Consider the following 21,355-nt stretch of genomic DNA (forward strand, 5'->3'; position numbering starts at 1 on the left):
TGTTTGATTTTTGACTATGCTTTGACTGCGACTTCTGATTTGTTCAGAAGCAGAAGCAGAATCAAAATCATGCGAAATGAAACTTACCACAGTTTTTTAAACACTGTATTAAAGGAACCTTAGTAATTAAATCTATTGCACAGGCGGCAACTGAAGATAAATACTCAAAATGGTATTCGAAGGATAATAATTGCTATGAACACAGAAGGCACATTTTAAATTATTTTCTGCTCATCCTGCTTAGGAAAAATAGTGTATGGTTCTCAGAAAAATTATATGGGGGATCTGAGAGGCTGAAAAGCATAAGAAAAATAGACATATTAAAGTCCTAAAAACGAATCTAACTCATCGTCAACTTCAAAATCAGAGTCGGTACATCTATGATGCCATTCTTAGTTATTTTGAATTATTTTAAGCAAGTCTTTTAATATAATTTTTGTTATTTTTTTTTTTTTTGGGAACAAGGAGATTTTTAAACTACGTTTAATTATTTAAAGTCGACTCGGCCTCCTCGTGGTGTTCCCTGAGTACCGATTATATGTACATATGTACGCCATGTATTTTATAATCTTGGCCTCCTCGTGGTGTTCCCTGAGTACCGATTATGTTATATGTAAGTACGCAATTTACTTTATAATCGGCAGCAAATTCGAGCGGCGAAGTAATTTAAATAATATGTATGTAAATTATCGTTACAAAATCAAAACAATTCAATATATGTATTTAAAAATTAACAACAGAAACGAGAGCACAGCGCGAAGAAACGCAGCCCTGCCTAAGATGTACATATAAGCAAAAACCGCGAAATGCCTGGATGCAAGATCCCTCATTCAGAGATTGTTTGATTTTAGATGCGGCCGATGATGGAAAATGCTTTTGCAAATATTGCAAATCTAGCATTAATGCAAAACTTTCCGATTTGCACGCACATGCGAAGACAGCCAAACATAAGGCTTCATCATCTGCTTTTTCACAGACGAACAAAATATCGTTTGTTTAATATGTGTCATCTGTGAAAACCTGCCAACAAGAGGTGGCATTATGTTTATATGTTGCCACACATTCATCCGTCAGCCGCATTGACCATATGGGATTGTTGTGCAGAACCAATTTTCAAGACGGCAGTGCTATGAAACTTCATAGATCAAAATGCACGAGCATAATAACAAATGTTTTGGCTCCAAGCTTTAAAGGGCTACTAAGAGAGGACATCGGCGATGCCAAGTACAGCTTGTTGCTCGATGAGAGTACCGATATAAGTGTTTGCAAGACACTTGGTAAGTTATACTACTATTCATTCTATAAGACAATTAAGCTATATTCATTCTATATAGGTGTTGCCATAAACTATTTTAGTTCAGCACGGAGCGTCATGGTTTCCACATTTTTATCCCTAATTCCACTCGAGGAGGGGGACTCAAAAACGATTGTGAACAGCCTCTGCCAGGAACTAAACAACTTTAAATTAAACCTTGGGAATTTGATAGGAATCGGCACGGACAACGCAAGTGTAATGGTCGGTTCTAAACAAAGTGTTTATACAGAGTTAAAGAAAATGGTTCCTTCCTTAATTTTAAGCAAAAAGCGCAAAAAGGCAATCAGATTACAAAAAAAATTATCAGCTCAATAACTCCAAAGAGGTAAAACAAACTATATGTTTGTATTGTTCGAATTTAACTTTTTGTCTGTTGAGATCTTATTAACATGCGTTTGTCTATGTGTGTAGTGGTATTGCAGTTACCCGAATTCTGCCGCAGTGGATTGAGCGAACGAAAAATATTTCAGGCACAAACGTTGCATACTTAATTTAATGACGACGTCAATCATTTGTGCATATGTATATGCTGTTTTTGCAGCCAGTGCTAAGTCAAATGCAGCACATCAACAAAATTTTTCAAACAAGCACTGGACTGGAGATTCGAGCAATTTTTTAAATGATATTGAGTTTACGATAAAATCATTTTGCTAACGAGCAAAATTATTCCTGATAATGTTAGTATTGATATTTTCTTGGACGTTGATGCACTAAGGTCAGTACATACAAGTGGCCCGTATGACACCAGGCACGTGCCTGTTTGGGTTAGGTGTTAGTAGGCGCGATGGAAAATATAGGACAGAATACGAGGAAAATTGACTACCGGCGTGCTGCTAGATTGTTAGCATGCATGCTTACTAAGTGTGTTAGTATTAAAGATTTTAATTTGGGAAGGGAATCTACGTTAGAGATTAGTGTGTACAAATCATTATAATTTGCACATAACACTCTAAAAGGTTCATGCAGTTCAAAGGAGGTCCTACAGTGGCGCAACACTATGTAATGGGATATAGGATCTAGTGGTTCTACATGGTACATGGAAATTAAGCTGACTCAACAAGTCAGCACTTTCCACATCACCGTGGATAAGGTTAAAAATAAAGGTTATCCCTAGCATCGTTCTACGATTGGGTAAGGACGGCAAGTTTATTAATAGGAGTCTACTAGAGTAGGAAGGTAATCTTTGGTTTGCATCCCAATTTAAACCGCGTAGAGCGAAAAGTAAAAAGTTCTTTTGAACCGACTCAATGCGTTTACTATGGACGCCGTACTGAGGGCTCCAAACGCAGCATCCATATTCTAGGATAGGACGAACTAGGGAAGTTTATAAGGATTTAGTAACATAGGGGTCATTAAATTCCTTCGACCACCGTTTAATAAATCCAAGCACACCCCTGGCTCTATTCACCATAGACGAAATATGATCAATAAAGTCAAGTTTTGGGTCCAAGTGGACGCCCAAATCGTCAAGTGTATTAATTCTTTCCAAAGAGCAGCAGTTCAGCGTGTAAGTAGCAAGCTTAGGAGCGATACGAGAGAATGTCATTAGCTTGCATTTCGAGCCATTTAAGTTTAATAAGTTTACACGGCACCAAGTTTGAAAATTATTAAGATCTGTTTGTAAATCCGACTGGCAGGCAACGTCACTGTATTGCACGCAAAGCTTGACGTCATCCGCGTACATAAGTACTCTGGAGTTAGTCAAGACTTTGGGCAGGTCATTTATGAACAATGTAAACAATAAGGGTCCCAAATGGCTTCCTTGCGGGACACCAGATGTAACCCTTAGAACATTGGATAAATTATTCTTAAAGAGGACCTTTTGCGTCCTGCCATTCAAATAACTAGAGATCCAATTAAGAAGATCACTTGGAAAACCCATAGAATCGAGTTTTCTAACGAGGAGAGAATGGTTAACAGAGTCAAATGCTTTACTGAAATCAGTATAGATTACATCTGTCTGACAATTATTACAGAAGCCCTTTATAATATAGGAAGAGAGCTCCAAAAGATTTGTTGTTGTTGATCTTCGCTTAATAAAACCATGTTGACATTGAGAAATAACCGATCTACAAAGGTGCTGTAAGTGAGGGGTGATAATATTTTCAAATAATTTTGGGATGGCCGACAACTTAGAGATTCCTCTATAATTGCTGGCATCCAATTTGCTACCTTTTTTGTGGAGAGGAATAATAAACGATTCCTTCCAAATAATGGGAAAGTGGGGGGTTTCTAAGGACAAGGTAAACAATTTCAGAAGGGGATAGCACAGGGCGTCGGCACAATACCTGAGCACACAGCCAGGAATTCCGTCGGGACCTGGCGAATAAACTGGCTTGACACGATGAAGATCTAAAAGGAGAGAGCTTTCGTTTAGGCTAGGACAGAAAATTAAGTTCGATTTGGGTATGTCTTAGGAATAAGTCTGGTATATATACGAAGAGCTAGAATAGGTTGTTTGAAAAAACTGCGAAAATAGATCGGCTATTGCCTGATCATTATTTGCGGTAGTATTTTCAAATGAAAGCGTGGAAGGATTGGTTTTAGGTTTACGTTTAGTGTTAACGAAATTATAAAACTGTTTTGGGTCCTGTGAGAACTGGGCCCTACAACGATTTAAATAGTTTTTATAACACTGCGCGTTCAGCACGGTAAAGTTTGACCGAGCTGATAAATAAAATGAAAGGGCAGATTGAGAACCGGTGATTTTAAATTTAGCATACAGTCTAGATTTTTTATTTTTAAGTCGGCTCAACTCTTTAGTAAACCACGGCGGTTTATTCGAGCTTGGCGGATAATATAACGGAACACATTCAGTAAAAAATGAATTCATGGCACTGTAAAAAAATATCCACGGCAACTGCCATGTCAGTGCACATGTATAGATCGGACCAATTGAACTCGTTTATAAAATTATTCAGCCGTTCAAAGTCCGTTTTGCGAAAACATAGGACTTTATTGGCTGGACGGTCAGAAATATTCTGTACGTCACACCCAATATCAAGAGTCACATCGAAAGTTGGATGATAAGGATCTTCGGGCTGCGTCAGAGGCGCCACCCTTGCTAAACTGACTCTCGCAGGATCAGAGACGAAGCAAAGATCAAGCAAGCGCTGTAAGGAATTTCGCACATGGTTGACTTGAGACAGCGAAATGTCAAACAAGCCAGCGATAAAGTCATGTTGTGTAGGTGTATTGAGAGTATTGGTGGAATTATTTGAGCACCAAATAGCACTAGGGATATTAAAATCTCCAAGAACTACCAACTGGTCTCTATCCAAAAGTCTACTGGAAACCATCTGAATAGCGGAAAGGTGATTCCAGTAAATGGGAAGTTCCGACAGTGGAGGTATGTAGGAACAGGTAATAAAAATTGAGCTACCTTTCATAGATAGCTTCACACAGAGGAATTCAACATCGTTGCATTCCTCGAAGGTTAATAATTCTGACGTGAGTGAGGAGTCCACCGCTATAAGAACTCCACCCCCGCGTCTGATAGGGCGATCTAGCCGATATACCGTGAACACAGCTGGAAAAACTTCGGAGCTCAGAATCTTCGGCTTTAACCAGGTTTCTGTGAGCACAATAACCTGAGATGCAAACGAAAGGCTATCAGAATACAAGTTAGGAAACTTACTACGTAAGCCTCTTGCATTCTGATAGGAAATACCTAAGGAGTAGGTTAGTTTTTTGGGTCGGGATTGGAAGACGTAGAAGGCGCAGTGGTAACATCAGGCCTGGGAAGAGTTATTTCTACAGGCCGCTTTTTCTTTTTCTTCGCCTCGAACTAATTAACAACGATGTACTCTGGCCAGAAGTTGGGAGAGCAAATAGTGTTAAAGAGCTCGTTAGGGACGTTTATTTTGAAAGATGAAATGTCCCTTGCGTAAGAAAATTTGAACTTTTCCACCTTTATCTTTATTTTTTTGGCTCTGGTTTTGCCTTGTATAAAGGCGAAAACATCTTCCGATGTTTGGTCAGGGGAGAGCCGCGAGACAAAAATATGTCTCGTTGGTGGAACCGCTATAAGGGCTTTTGGCAAGGCAGATTGGTTATCTGCCGTGCCAATGTCGGCCGGTATTCCAGGCCTAACACCCTGGGCAGATATATTTGTGTGCACGGGACTTTGAGGGGTCAATATTTGCGACCCCCCAGGGGATAAAACAGGAATCACCGGCGGTACGGGCACTCCCGCTGCACATTCGGATACCGAATCTTTCCTAGCGCTCGATCTCAGCACTCTTGGAATTAATGCTGAGGTCGAGGGCTGTGCCGTGGGAGGCTGCTGCTGAGAGCCTGTTGCAGGTAGTTGGGGTCCGTCTACATGCTGCCCACCAATAGCAGTTTTTTTGCGCCTAGGAGACTCATTTAATACGGTAAGGCTATTAAATTGGGTGTCCAGCGCCAAGAACATATCAAGAGTTTTACGAAAACTCGTTAAAATGCCCTTAAAACCGCTTTTGGTTTGCCGAATGAAAGACGTCATTTCCCTTTCTACATCGCGACAGGCCTCACAACAGTAACGCAGGCCGATGTTTTTTCTTACATCGTCCACCGTCCGAGCTGCAACTCCAATACACTTGGCGTGCATGACGTTGTCGCACAGCCAGCAGCCGATTGTAAGGTCACCTGCAGCAATTGCCTTTTGACAGGTTTTAACAAAACAGACAATGTTTCCGGACATTATGAGGACTTACCACTGTACTTGTAATTGGAAAAAAAAATAACAACAGAGCTATAAAGAAAGAAGTGAAGAGTCACAGCGAGAGCGAGAGAGCGGGAGAGCGTATTAGATTAGATAAGAAAAGTGCAGCGGCACAGCTAAAGCGAGAGAGTTGGAGAGCGTGGGAGATAAATAGATAAAACGTTTAGCTGTTGCAACGGCGCAAACAAAAGCTAGACGAAAAAGACACAAAAAGGAATTCAAAATATGCAAAAGCTAGCACTAGCAGCACAACTAAATTGGAAAATAAAACCAATTATACATATACACAAAATTAAAAAAGCTGCATGCACACGCGAAGTGAACGGGAAGTTATTAACACAACTTAGAAAAATTAAGTTAACCCCGGTGTTTAGATTCAAACTTTAATACAAAACGAGAGCGCAAGAAAAAAACACGTCCATTCACTTGGAAAGATGAATATATATATATATATATATATATTTTAAAAAATAATTTTGAACATTTGGTAAAGCACGATTGCAATTTGGGATATGCGTTCGAGAAAAAGCTCAAGGAGTATAGTCAAAACATTTCGAACGAGACAGAAATTCGTTTAAAATGTGTCAACTTTATAGTTGCTCTAATTAATGAGCTCAAACAGAGGTATATGCATATTATAAAGTAATTATAATATTTTTTTTTAACAAATTCCCAAATTTTTTCAGATTGCCAGACAATTTTGAAGTCCTGCAACAAATCAATTTATTTTATGTCGACAAAATGTTTTGTGCCAAGAAGGCGGAAATAGTCCATATCCTCGAACACTTCGAGCTTGAGTCTAGTAATATTGAAGAGATTTTGTTTCAGTATAAGAAAGTCCATCTGATACATTGGAATAATGTAATGGATTCAATAAGCTTTTGGGCCGAAGTTTCGAAATATACGAATGCAGCAGGCAACAAAAGATTTTCGGCACTGGCATCATTTGCGGTAAGCCTGTTATCGTTGCCATGGTCGAACGCAGAGGTGGAAAGAGTATTCAGCCAAATGAACAATGTAAAAACTAAGCTTAGAAACAGAATGGCTTATCAAACATTGAACTTAATTTTACACATAAGGTATTTTATCTGCTTAACTCATATTTTAGATTATTAATAACATTAACTTTAATTTTTGTAGATACGGACTTCGCCGAGAAAAAAAGTGCTGTCAGTGACAGCCTGTCACAATTATGAAGTGCCAGCAGCATGCCTGAAAAAAATTGGAACTACCTGGGCATACACAAATTTAGCTGGAGAAGAAGATATAATTGAAGAACTTGATTTGTTGGCAGAAATACTTAAATAATTAATATGTACAGTCGAGTCCCGATAATTCGAAATGGCAAGGGGATCATTGTTTTTACGAATTAGACGGGAATTCGATTTATCGAGATTTCTATTTAACGGGGCTCAAAAATGAAAGAGTCGAATAACCGGAGTTTTACATTTCACACCATGTTTGCATATGTATTTAACTTTATTAAAATTAAACAAACATTATAAGTATGTACATTCATTTGTACGTTTTTCAAATTAAAGGAAAATTAAACAATAACATAAAATTATAATAACAAAAAATTAAACAATTAAGCAGGAACATTAAATTATAAAAAATAAAAATTCAAGCCTTAAAATAATAGCTGTCTGCAAAATCTAACGGTACTATAACTACAAAAAATTTCGCATTGCATTACGATTTATAAGAGGTTACGAAACAAAAGTACGACTTATAAGAGATTCAATATTCTTTGCGTTGCGCCAAATAATACGAATTAACGAGGGCACCAAAATGTATGGAATTTTTACGAATTAACGAGTTTTTTTTTCAAGGGAACAGAATTTTTTACGAATTATCGCGATTTTCGATTTAGCGGGGTACGAATTATCGGGACTCGACTGTAATTAATTATATAACTACAACAGACAAACGCATCTAGAATATATTGTATATCCATGTTGGCCCTATGTAGGCCTAAGATATCCCTATTATAAGCATTTACCAGCCTATCGGAAAATTGGCGACGGAGAAATACCTATATTCTTCAAAAGTTATTTCTAAATGGGTAAGGAAATTTTTAAAACTATTAAAAATGGCTTCTTTATCGGAACAGGATTTTAAAAGCTCTTTAATTTTTTTAAACGTTGCTTAATAATGTTCAACATTGGCTGCGTTGTCTTCCAATGGAAATACAAGGGTGGTCATAAGTATTTACACTACGACCAAATACTTGCAACTCGCAACTTATTTTGCTTGTTATTCTTGTTGCTGTTGATTGATTTGTTTAAAATACTTCTTATCGCAAAGCTTGATCTATGCAAAAGCTCCCATAAAAGGAATTCGAAAAATAACGGTGCTTAGGACAAAGCTAGGAGCAAAAGAAAAGATGGATCCAAGTTGTCAAAAGTATTTACACACATTTTAATAGCGTCAGAAGTATTTACACAAAACTTAATATTGTTTTATCAGCTTAATATCTAATTTAAACAGAAGATTTTCTTAATTTTATAAAAATACGTTACTAATATTTAGTTACACAACCTTTGGCATCAATAACTGCTTGGAGTCTGTTGGGTATTGATCTTACCAAAGTTTGGGCAAATTCTATTGTCAATTCGGACCAAATTTCAGTAATTTCAGCGATGGTTCCCTCGCGTTTTCTATTTTTATCAATCGTTTTTTTATTTTTTATAAAAGCCAAACATTTTCAATAATATTGAGGTCTGGGCTTTGTTGGGGCCACGATAGAACTGCCTGATTCAGGTCGTTTAAAAACTTAGTTGGTATCCTTCCCTTATGACATGGAGCATTGTCCTGCTGCAGAATCCATTCATGACTTGGAAAAAGTCTATTTCCTGATGTAAATGCATGGTCATTAAGGATATCTAGATATCCGTTCTGGTTTAAGGTCCCTTGTATTGGCACAACGTCCCCAAATCCATAGTATGAGAGGCATCCCCAGAACATAACTGTGCCTCCCCCAAATTTGTTGATTGGCTGGGCTGCCAAATGTTTTTGTTTTTTTTTTTAAATGCATAAAATTTTTGCCTCATCCGTCCATAAAATGTTGTACTAGAAGTCAAGAGGCTTTTTTACCAGGTGTGGAGGTTAATAATTTTTAATTTTTTTCGAAAAAAAATCGTCATTTTAAGTATGAGTGAATAAATTCATTTATTCAAAGTATGCTTTATCGTTTGATATACATTTTTCCCATCTTTCCGGTAAATTGTGAATCCCCTTCCAAAAAAACTTTTCATCTTTCGATACGATCCACTCATCGACCCATTTTTTTACTTCTTCGTGGTTTTCAGTGCTGCCAACTTTTGACCAACAAAAAAAGCTGTTTTCGACGGGAGAAGTGAAAAAAAAAGCTTAAAAAATTTATAAACAAATCCAAAAAAAAGCTGAAACAAATGTATAAAAAATAGAAAAAATTTCAAAAAATATAAAAATTTAATAAGTTCAGTTTTGTTTAAAAGATTTCCATAATTTGATCAATTTCTTCATGGTCTTCCTTATTTTCGTAAGACCTAATAGTTCCTATCATCTGCAGATATTTGATTGGCACTTCATAGTCGACGCAGCATTTCCCGACCCTTCGCAATCCGTTTCTGTATATTAAAATAAATATAATGAATATAAATAGAAATGAATATCTTTTGCTTGCACTAGTATGCTTCTTTATTGCAGCGTGAGCTCGCAGATCACTGAGTTTAGCTGTAATAGTAGTCTTGCAATAGTTGCAATAAACCCTTTGCAGGTCTGTGTCATCCCTGCGAATCCATGCCTTAAATTCATCACTTTTAAGCCAGACATCGCGGCATTTTTGTTTATACTCCTTCGGCATTTTAGAACTTGCTAACAATTTACGCGGACTTTTTATATAGAGATGGAAAAACTAAGCGACTTATGAAATTAGCGTATATCTATTAAAACAATCGATACGTCGCTACATTATCTGGTTTGTTCGTAAAGCTAACTTTTTAGCTGCCACTTTTTCATATTTTGTACTTAAGTTTTAACAACACAAAAAAAATCGGGAAAAAGCCAATTCAATTTCCAAAAAAGCCAGAATTCCCGCTTTTCACAATTCCCGCAATTCACAAATTTTTCCCGCAGTTAGCCTTAAAAAAAAGCCAGTTTTGACGGGAAAAAATCCAAATTGGCAGCACTGGTGGTTTTTGAAGTGCTGCATAGAGAGCGCGTGCGACATCGATGAAAACAGATGGTAATCTGATGGGGCCAGGTCCGGTGAGTAGGGCTTCTCAAAATAAATATTTTTCTCATCCCCAGTCACGATCTGATGCAAAAAACTTTCATGTTGGTGCCGAGATAACAATATTTCGCACATGTGCCGCAAATGCTCTTTATCTGGCTCGTAACTTGACATTTTTACAACACTAAAAAACCAAGACGCTAACACGGAACTGTGCAAGTATTTATGTCGATTCAAAGTGCATTGACATAACAACAAAACGGCGTAAGATAGAAGAGTGTAAACCAATGGGTGCATTCAGCGCCATCTCCGGAAAAAATTAAGAATTATTAACCGCCACACCTGGTATATACTCCAGCGCCAATTGGAGTCGTTTGACTTGGTTGGACGGTGTGATGTCAATGACTTTGCAGACAACATATGTATTAATATTTGTCTCTTTTAGCCTGCGACGAAGTGTAGCATCACTAATTTTTTTTCCCAATTATAGATTTTGATTCCAAGGCAATTTTTGCAGGACTTGCACTTGGATTACTTGCTACAACTCCGAGAAGATGCCTGCATTGCCTTTCGTTAAGGACAGGTTTTCGGCCTGATCTTTTTTTATTTAGTAAGGTGTTCTTCACTAAATTGTATCGTTTTTTTTTTTCGAAATTTCATACGATTTAGCGATTACGGGTGCAGGGGTGCCAGTTTTAAACTTGGTGACAATTTCAGCCCGGAGCTCAACGGCTAATTCGCTTTTTTTTTTTGGCATTTTTTGAGTTAACTGAAATAGATAATTTCTTATTTTTAATTATTTTTAAAAAAATTACCTCTTTCCGAGCAACTGAACCAACACCGGTCACTACAAACTAAAGAAGAACTTTCGTTGTGTAAATACTTCTGACGCTAATCAAATGTGTGTAAATACTTTTGACAACTTGGATTCATCTTTTTCTTTGCTCCTAGCTTTGTCCTAAGCACCGTTATTTTTCGAATTCCTTTTATGCGAGCTTTTGCATAGATCAAGCTTTGCGATAAGAATTATTTTAAGCAAATCAATCAACAGCAACAAGAATAATAAGCAAAGTAAGTTGCGAGTTGCAAGTATTTGGTCGTAGTGTAAATACTTATGACCACCCTTGTATAACCATTGTGTCAGGCTTTGGTGAGTATGGAGATGCAGATTCTCTGGCCACGGAGTTCTCTGAAGCACAAAAAACTATGCTTATGGCGCTGATTTTGAATTTTGTACCTCTTGTAATTCAGGATCATCCCTAGAGGTAGTAATAAAACGATCAATGAAACGGGTCAATGAATCGCCAGAAAACCAGTACATGGCATGTGAGTGGGGCCCAAGGGTTGCACCAAAAATTTTCGGAGCTTTTGAACAAATTTATTAATTGCCGAAACCTAAAGTCAAAATATCGGGATCATGTTACGGAGCCAGATCTAATAAATCGAGTTTTTTCGGAGCTAAAAAGAGCTACAGCTTCGTTTTCAGTAATATTTCTATTATCCAATAGACGGGAAAAACTAACCCAAAGTTCATTCCATTTCGATTCAGCAGCGGAAAAGATTATGAAGAAAGTAGGCAGCCCAAATTGCCTGATCATGGCAATAACTTTTTTTCTCAGTTTCCCAATGAGCTGGTGCGGAGCGAAGACCTTTCAAAATATGGTATCCGTCCTCATTACAGTAACCGCAGCTAATTTTTTGCGTAGGGCAATGGAGATTGAATTTTGAATTCGCTGCATTTCATAAAACTTGTACATATAAAGAATCTTAGGTACTACTGCACCTCGAGTGTCATAAAAGCGAATCTGCAACCTTGCTTTTTTTAAAATAGATGGTTTTGGCTTTATATATTGATCCGATTGAGATTGTTGGGAAAGACAGTTCTTCTGCATCCTCATCAACGGTTATATTATTTGGGAGGCGGCCTTCTCCAAAACTATGCGTTGAAGTGCAGGGTCATTATTTTCTAAGAGTTTAATGACCACCTGGGCTTAAATCTTCTTCTGGTCGAATTCATTCTCTACTGGGCAATTGGCGTACAAGCTGTTCCACTTCCTCTCGGTCAGCTTCATCTGCGATAAATGAGATTTTCTCTTAATCTCCCGTTTAAGTAAGCCAACCACCATTAAAGGTTATATTGTGCTTTCTGTAAAGTTTAGTGTTAACTAAGTAATGGAAAACTTCAAGGACTTGAGCGGGTCGCATAGTTTCAGTCATAAAATTGTGGGAATATTCTTACTTTCTTTTGAGGTGAACCTGTATGACATGAGTCGAATAAAAGGAACGGGGGAGGGCGCTTACCGTATCAGGCACTGAAATTGGAACATTTACTACTGCACCTCTTATTCCACATCGTATTTCAAAGCCTAGGGAGATAATTCGCATAAAAGGAATTCGCGAAGAAATTAGGCGATCCTTAAGGCATGTTAAATTTTTAAGACACTCTGGGATGTCTGGAAAGTCAAGCCCATTAGAGAGACAAAGGAATGGTAGCCGACCCTTTGAAACACTCTGACGACATGAGCTTCGAAACTGATATTTGCCGATCTGACTCTGAAATTTTCTACTAAGATAAAATGCGTTGTCTACATTTAAATTGGGAAACCTAGCAGAAATAGAAATTTTGTTCAAACCACTTATCTGAGATGGAATCCATGTTCCTCCACAGCACTCAATTGGTCTGCCCTTGGCTTTCCTTTGATATGGTTCCCTCGCAGTGGCACGGTTCCTCTGACGTTGCTGTTTCCGTTGATCCTATCTTTCGTCCATGGAAAGTTCGGCCCTAGTGGGACCTCTAATGGACCTCTGCAGCACCCGATTTTCTTCGATCGCTCTCCATGAAGCGTGATCCGCAGAGTTTTGCCTTATCCGGATATGAGCGGCTGCATCATTTATCCGTTCGCGCGCTCAAACTCGTTCACTACGCCTTCTCTGAGCACGTGCTACAGAGTTTCGCGAGCGAACCTCCTGTGCAGTCTCAGAGTTTTCTAGGCGGACGGAGGCATTGTGCTCGGCATTTCATGCTCTAGTTTGCTACGAATTTCGATACTATTATATAAAGAGGAAAGGTTTGATTTTTTGTTTGTTTGTATGAATTGAATAGGCTCCGAAAGTACTTGGCAGATTTGAAAAATTCTTTCACTGTTGGAAAGCTACATCATTCCTGAGTGACATAGGCTATATTTCATTCAAAAAAAAAAGGCATCCTTACTAAAATTACGATAACGTAATCCAAGGTGTTAAAAAAATATCAAAAAACTACCTTACATCTACCTCCCTCTACAGGCAGCCAGCTGAATCGAAGCATTTCCTGTCAAACATTCAAAACATATTGAAATAAGGAATTGGAGATAAAAATTTTATTTTTTTGTTCAGGTTCAGTAAGAAACGAAGTCATGCCACCCAAGATGTTGAGTTTGGGTCGTCGTACTCGCAATACAGAAGCAAAAAGACGTAAGATTTCGAATATGACTGACGAAGAACGGGCCTCAATCCGAGAGACTGAGCGGCTGAGAGCAATGCAGATGCACAACGAAGAATCAGCAGAAAGACGAGCAGATAGGCTTGAGAGAAAACGATTGAGAGTTAGGCAGTCGCGTTCTGCAGCAATCGATTTGATTCACTCTCAAAATAATGAACGCGAAATGGCAAGGGTAGCTGAAGCGCGTTTACAGCTTGCAGAAGATCAAAACCTGCAATACAATCGTCTTGCATTCAGATATAATCCAACTATTGATTACAGCTCGAATCGAATGTCGTTATTGGCCGGATGCATCAGGTCTGCATATACTGTCAGGCCTCTTCGATTGAATCAGACGAAACTTCGGTCCGAGGAATATATTCATTTGCGGGATGCTGTGATGAATGACCGTAATACAATCAACGTTGGAAAGCTCACGATTTTGCCATCCTCATACATACGTAGTCCACGCCACATGCATGAATATGGTCAAAATGCCATGGCATATGTTCCTTGCTACGGCCATCCAGACTTATTTATCACCTTCACATGCAATCCAGCTTGGGACGAGATAGTACAGCTGTTATTTCCTGGACAATCGTATAGGGATAGTCATGACATCACAGCCCGTGTTTTCAGACAAAAGCTCAAGTCACTGATGGATTTTATTGTGAAACATGGAGTTTTTGGATCTGTGCGGTGCTGGATGTATTCAGTAGAATGGCAGAAGAGAGGATTGCCGCATGCGCACATACTGATTTGGCTGTATGATAAAATTACTCCAGATGAAATTGACGATGTTATATGCGCTGAGATTCCATGGGCCGAGGTTGATACGGATTTGCATGAAGTTGTCATCAAGAACATGATCCATGGCCCATGTGGTACCCTCAACCCATGTTCACCATGCATGGTAGACGGGAAGTGTTTCAAGCGATATCCTCGAGCATTTACAGCCAACACCGTAACAGGGGACGATGGATATCCTCTGTATAGGAGACGGTCAACTGAAGATGGAGGGACTTCAGCAAATTTAAACATGAGAATTGGTGATATTGAGGTAGACAATCGTTGGGTGGTTCCATACTCACCACTATTGTCAAAATCATACAAAGCGCACATCAACGTAGAATATTGCAATTCCGTGAAATCGATTAAATATATCTGCAAGTACGTGAATAAAGGCAGCGATATGGCAGTTTTTGGTGTTTAGGCAGAAAATGGTGACAACAATGCAGTACGAGTTGTCGATGAAATATCTCAATACCAGGCTGGAAGATACAAAAGCAGCAACGAGGCTGCATGGAGAATTTTTTCGTTCCCAATTCATGAACGCTATCCAGCTTTAGCTCACTTGGCAGTCCATTTGGAGAATGGTCAACGTGTCTATTTCACAGAAAGAAATGTGCAAGAAAGAGTCCTGAATCCGCCAGCGACAACTCTGACTGCCTTCTTCACCTTATGCCAGGAAGATGATTTTGCCAGAACCTTGATGTATTCAGAAGTGCCCTCTTAACCACAATATGCCACAAAGAAACGTGGCTGGGTATGAATGTGTTAAAATTGACAAATCTAAATGTAATGTTTAATGCCCGTGCGAAGCCGGGACGGGCCGCTAGTACTTTATATGGTCGGAGGTGCCTCCTTCACTGCTTTGAAAACTTCTGACTGAAATTATAATACCCTGCAAGAGTATAATTATATTATTTATTTTCAACAACAATGATGTAAATATGAAGACCGTTTGCGTTGAGTTTTTCGGTCAATCGGTCTTTTGCCAGTGTTTAAAAAACTGCAGTCGAATTAGCATAAGTCGCAATATTTTTGCTTTCCACTACTTCAACTGCGAGCGATATTATAAAATGAAAAAAAAATCATTCTGCTTCTGCTTCTGAACAAATCAGAAGGTGCAGTCAAAGCATAGTCAAAAATCAAACAGCGACCAAAATCAAAAATCAGCAGCAGTCGCCGCTTTTAGTTTTCTTGCTTTCCGCTTTGCTGTTGCTTTTGTCGTAGTCGTAAGTCGACGCTCTGGCACGCGTCGACTTTCGGGATTCGTCGGCAGCTACAGTCGCATAAGTCGCTGCATTCGACTTTTTGCTACTTTTGATTTTGGTAGCTGTTGCTTTCGATCAGCAGCATATGCCAAAATTAGCAAGAATATGCAGATCGTGGAAGTCGCCCGTTGTTTTCGATCGTTGCGACTTTTCATTTATGACCTATTAGCTTGATTAATTTTTTGGCAATTAATTATTTCGTACTTGTACCTTTTTATTCATGTTTTTTATCTCATTTTTTAATCTTTACGAAAAATAACACAATAAATCAAAAATGCGAGTAATTCAATATCAATAAAAACAAAATTAATTAAAATAAAAACATAAAAACAGTTTGAGTGTTAATAAACTTATTCATTATACCCTTGCAGGGTATTATAATTTCAGTCAGAAGTTTGCAACGCAGTGAAGGAGGCACCTCCGACTATATAAAGTATATATATTCTTGATCAGGACCAACAGCCGAGTCGATCTAGCCATGTCCGTCTGTCCGTCTAGTCTCTCAGTTTTGAAGCTATCTGAATGAAACTTTGCAGTTAGTCTTCTATATATTCTCACTCGTGTATATGTCGGAACGGGCCGAATCGGACGACTATATCATATAGCTGCCATAGGAATGATCGGAAAATTTTTACAAAAAAAATTATAACATTTTTAGTTTTCAACAGAATTTGATCAAATTTGAGATATAGCCATTTCATATTATTCTACAATTTTGTGTACAATTTTATGAAAATCGGACGACTATATCATATAGCTCCCATAGGAACGATCGAGAAATTAATTCAATTAAAAAGTATAACATTTTCAGTTTTCAGATTTTCATCAAATTTGATACATAGCCATTTTATAAGAAATAAAAGAAGTTAATAAAATTAAAGATTATAACTTATTCAGTTTTCACCAGATTTTCATCAAATATCATTTATTTTAATCTAAATTGTGTGTAAAGTTATAAAAAAAACCGGACTATTATATCACGAACGATCAAAAAATGAATACAAGTAAAAATTATAACGTTTTCAATTTTCAGCAGATTTTCATTAAATTTGAAATATAGCCATTTTATATCAGTCTTAAATTTTGTTGAAAATTTTATGAAAATCGGACGACTATATCACATAGGTGCCATACAAACGATCGTTAGATGTGGAGCAAAAATGCAAATCTGTGAATGTAAAACTGAAAATATAATATGTATAGGTGAACGAAATGAAAGCAGGTATTACTTCATTGTTTTTTAACATTAATATATATATTTTATATTGTATGGAAGGAATCCAGGAAGTCATAGAAGTTCTATCAGCAAGGGTATATAAACTTCGGCGTGCCGAAGTTAGCTTCCTTTCTTGTTTTCATTTTCAAACAGTGGCAAGGTGTCAATGGCCACATCCAAAAAGCTGGGATTTAACTTGACCAGCAATATGTTCTCAAGAACATCCTGGCTTAATCGATTGCGGTAGTCTGTAAGCACCAGTCTCAGAGTGGAGAAGGCTCGTTCAATCGAAACCTGTTATTAAATAAATAAATAACAAAACTTCAATTATTTATGCCATTTTAATTTACTTGAGTTGAGTCCTTATCGGTATGCTGTTTACCTTTCCAATACGATAGCACGTCTATATAAATCCTTTGATACGAAAGTTGAAGATTTTCAATTTCTGTATATACGTCCATAGAACTGTTCACTTCCGAATGAACGCCTTGCGATAGATATCCTTCTAACAACTCATCTTCCTCATCAAAAATGAAATTGTCCATTTGATTAAAACTGGAATTCGGAGTTGAGCACATATGGCCAAGAGGGTTTAGATTATATAATCTGTCCCAAATAGATCACTTTTTTGTTACGATGACAATATATGTTGAACGCGAGGATCCAGAAACAAGCAAGAAACTACGAATTTATTATTCAACAATGTTTTTGTTCGTATTTCTATAGAATTCAACATTTTATTTCCGATAGTTTTTGTTAAATACTTGAATCCTTTACCATTTTTTCTGTTGATATTTTAAGCTTTAGCCATTGGGCGTAAAAATTACTGTAATGTAATTGCTCCTCTTGAAATTTTTTTATTGATTTTTGCAAGGAACAAAAAACATTGCAATACGTCTCAATAAAATCGCAAAACGAGGAATCCACGTCAAAATTATCCTCATCCGTTTTGTTTTTAACCGATTCAATTTTTCTTAACAAGTCCTTAGCTTCCAACAAGTTTTGTAGCATTGTGTAGGTAGATCCCCACCTGGTTGGACAATCTAGTTGTGGCACTTTCATTTTTTTCAAAAGTTTCGCGGTATCCATTCGATGCTTTTCTTATGTATTTTATCAAATTTCGACAATTGAGTAAGAACTTAAGTATGTCCGGTGATTTATTTACATCAATCGCAACCAGCTGTGATGTATGTGCAGCACAACGACAAACTTGAATATTACCTATTAATACATAGGGCACTTTTTCTATGAGCTCAATTTTTTGTATATAATCGTCGTTGGTGCACTCTGCGTCGTCCTCTTCATTGTTTTGTTCAGAAAGATATGATAAAATATTTGTAGTTTTAACCATATTGGCACCGTTGTCAGAAGCAATGGAAACAATTTGATTTAAATTTATATTATATCTGTTGAGGACTTTGATTACTTCGGCGGAAAGATTATTAGAACCACTTGATCCTGCACCTCTTAATTCAATCATCCCCAGAATAATTGATTTTATTTGAGCAGCTCTTATGTATTGTGCACTTATTCCGAAAATATTTCTGGACATTCGGTTTGCACTATCTATTTTTAAGGACAATAATGTGCTCTTAAGTTCACTTCTTATGTGAGATCTTATATTATTTGCGACTACTTCGAGTGTTTTTTTGCAGTTTCATGCATTTAATTTCATTATTTTGCCATCCGCAGCAGTGTTGCCAGTTTAGCCTATTTCAGATTAGATCTAGCCTATTTTTAAGTGATCTAGCCTATAAAATAATAGTAGCCTAAATAGCCTATAGCCATAAATCTAGCATATTTTTTAAAATAATTTAGCATATTTTATTAATGTATTTGTGACCAACGAAAAATTTTATTTTTGGTGTTCAATGTTTTGCTGGTTCTTTTTTGCCGATTGTTACGTGAACTTTATTCATATGATCGTGCTTTCTGATCGATAGATTTTTTGGATGGTGCGATATGTTATCGCATAATGTTATGTGATCTCTAATAATTAATTGTGAAATAAAAGTGAATCGAAGCGTACGTGCCAAAATGCCGAAAGCCATTTACTAACAATTACTTCGCGATGCTTGGTTGGAAAACAATGAGTGTAAGGACTGGCTCCGGAAAATGCCAGCTGATCCAGCAAAGGCATTTTGTTGCTATTGTAAATGCTCAGTAGCAGCTAAGGTATACGACATACGGCAACATGCAGTGTCCAAAAAACATATTTCGACAATGGGCGCAATTGGTCAAACACAAAAACTAAGTTTTCCTTCCAAATGCTGGAAGACAGAGGAGCAGGAAGCTGCACTATGTTTGTGAAAGGTACGAATAAGCTGCAGTTGATTAGATTATCACTATATTTATAATACACGTTTCCATTTTAGACTTCCCGACAACTTCAATATTTTAAAGAAGGTCAATATATTTGCAGTGGATAATATACTGCGACCCCACAAAAATATATTTGATTGATAAATATTTTTGAATATTTTAAAATAACTGATATCGATGAATTAAAATCACAATTGGACAAAATTCACCTGATAAAATGGGGAAAAAAACAGAAGAATCGATGCAATTTTGGGCAGAGGTGCTAGCGTATAGACACGCAGGAAACAAAAACCCCTTTAAGGCGCTTGCATTATTTGCCATCCAGTTGTTTTCCCTGCCATGGTCCAATGCAGAGGTGGAACGAGTGTTCAGCCAAATGAACATAGTGAAGTCAAAATTGCGCAATAAAATGGCATTAAAAAGCTTGAATGCAATATTGAGCATAAGGTTTGTTTTTAAATTGTGTCAAACTTATTTATATTTTAATAATAATATATTTCAATGTTACAGATATGGGTTACGAAGACACAATGAATGCTGTCATACCTATTCGTTGCCACAAAAGTATCTTGACCAAATTAAAAAAAAAACACTAATATTTGAATGACGGGGAGAACGACGATATTGAAAGTGTTTAATATAATAAAAACATGAAAATTACTTTAATTTGGTAGATATTATTGTATTTTAATATATAGCTTATTTTTCAGCATATTTTTCTGAATTTTAGCCTATTTTTACCCAAAATCTAGCCTATTTGCGAGCTCAATGCCTGGCAACACTTATCTGCAGTCTTCAGGCCTTCGCATATTGGATCGAGAATATTCCTCATATTTGGTGAATTTCAGACATTAAAAGGGATGCTGTCTTCTGTTACCAGTCCTATATAGGATCTTATTAGTTGTTTTTTATTAACATCTGTTTTAATTTTTTTTTTCTGATTGTTTTAATTAAAGAACTCGTTGATGACTTTTCAATATTTTCAAGATTTTGCACGTTTAAATTAATTAATTAATAATTAATTTTGTGTTGTTTTATTAAGTGTGTTTTTAAATTTGAAAGTGTATTGTGTTTAAGAGAGTTATTGCATACATTGCATATTGCTATACCCTCGTCTGCCTTATATTCGAAATACTTCCACACTTCACTTGGAGCCATGGCTGAATACGTGTGAGTCCCGCAGCAAACTAACTACAAGTAAAATCAAAAGAAGCAAACCAGAGCGACGGCGGCTACGGGCGACTTCCACGATCTGCATATTCTTTCTAATTTTGGCATATGCTGCTGATCGAAAGCAACAGCTACCAAAATCAAAAGTAGCAGTAGTTTGTCAAGTAATTCTTTGCAAAACGAAAAATCCCTCACAATTTAAACTGAAAATTTATTAACAAATAAGAATTTTTAAAAATTTTCTTTTATAGTATTATTAGGATAACTTTAATCTATAAATATAAAAAACAAAACTTAAATATTTTAACTTAAAACATAGTAAAAAATATCAAAAACAAAAACATTGCAATTTGTATGCTGTCAATTAATTCTTTGCAAAATGCAAACAGGAGTTGAAGAGGTTCCTAGAATAAAGCAACGCAAAGCAACTTCTTAGTGGTCTTTACTTGAGGAAAGTCCTGAATCTCCACAAATACTCCTCACACATTGCCAGGAAGAAACCAATGCTTTCAGCTATAAATATTGAAAGGCGGTTTAATTTCTCTATCGGTCACGTTAACCAGCCTCCTGAGTATGGGGATGAAGTTTTTTTTTGTGACGAGACTAAAATAATGCTATACACTCATGGCTGACCCAATAAAGTTTGGAGGAAACCAAACACAGGTGTCCAGCCGAAGAATATCATACCAACATTCAAATTTGGCAAGTTTTCTGTGATGATAAGGGGGTGCATATCATCCAAAGGAGTTGGTGAGCTGCGGATTTTTAATGATATAATGACGAAGGAGTTTTATTTGGGCATCCTTAAAAAGGAACATAAAATATTAACGCCTCAGCTATTATAATTTTTAAGTTATCCTTGGTAAACTATAACGTCTTTGCAAATTGCAAAGA

General features: G+C 37.0%; 3 long non-coding RNA genes and 1 pseudogene across 3 annotated transcripts; 2 read left to right on the forward strand and 2 right to left on the reverse strand.

The window, feature by feature from the left end:
• The first annotated feature begins 6,223 nt into the window (after nucleotides 1-6,223).
• LOC110189702 (uncharacterized) lies at nucleotides 6,224-7,978 on the forward strand. Its single transcript, XR_002319966.2, has 3 exons — nucleotides 6,224-6,644; nucleotides 6,707-7,099; nucleotides 7,161-7,978. It is a non-coding gene; the product is annotated as an uncharacterized LOC110189702 (long non-coding RNA).
• Nucleotides 7,979-9,454: 1,476 nt separating this feature from the next.
• Nucleotides 9,455-9,749, reverse strand: LOC147644288 (uncharacterized). The gene is made up of 2 exons (XR_015270839.1): nucleotides 9,690-9,749; nucleotides 9,455-9,631 (listed from the first exon to the last, which is right to left on the reverse strand). It is a non-coding gene; the product is annotated as an uncharacterized LOC147644288 (long non-coding RNA).
• Nucleotides 9,750-12,249: 2,500 nt separating this feature from the next.
• On the reverse strand, nucleotides 12,250-17,514 carry LOC147644289 (uncharacterized; annotated as a pseudogene).
• Nucleotides 17,515-18,492: 978 nt separating this feature from the next.
• Nucleotides 18,493-20,181, forward strand: LOC110189626 (uncharacterized). Its single transcript, XR_002319959.2, has 4 exons — nucleotides 18,493-19,282; nucleotides 19,345-19,738; nucleotides 19,802-19,961; nucleotides 20,022-20,181. It is a non-coding gene; the product is annotated as an uncharacterized LOC110189626 (long non-coding RNA).
• Nucleotides 20,182-21,355: the final 1,174 nt, after the last annotated feature.

This window comes from Drosophila serrata, unplaced genomic scaffold (assembly GCF_035046125.1).
Source record: "Drosophila serrata isolate PLE 108 unplaced genomic scaffold, ASM3504612v1 contig_199, whole genome shotgun sequence".
NCBI classification, from domain to species: domain Eukaryota; kingdom Metazoa; phylum Arthropoda; class Insecta; order Diptera; family Drosophilidae; genus Drosophila; species Drosophila serrata.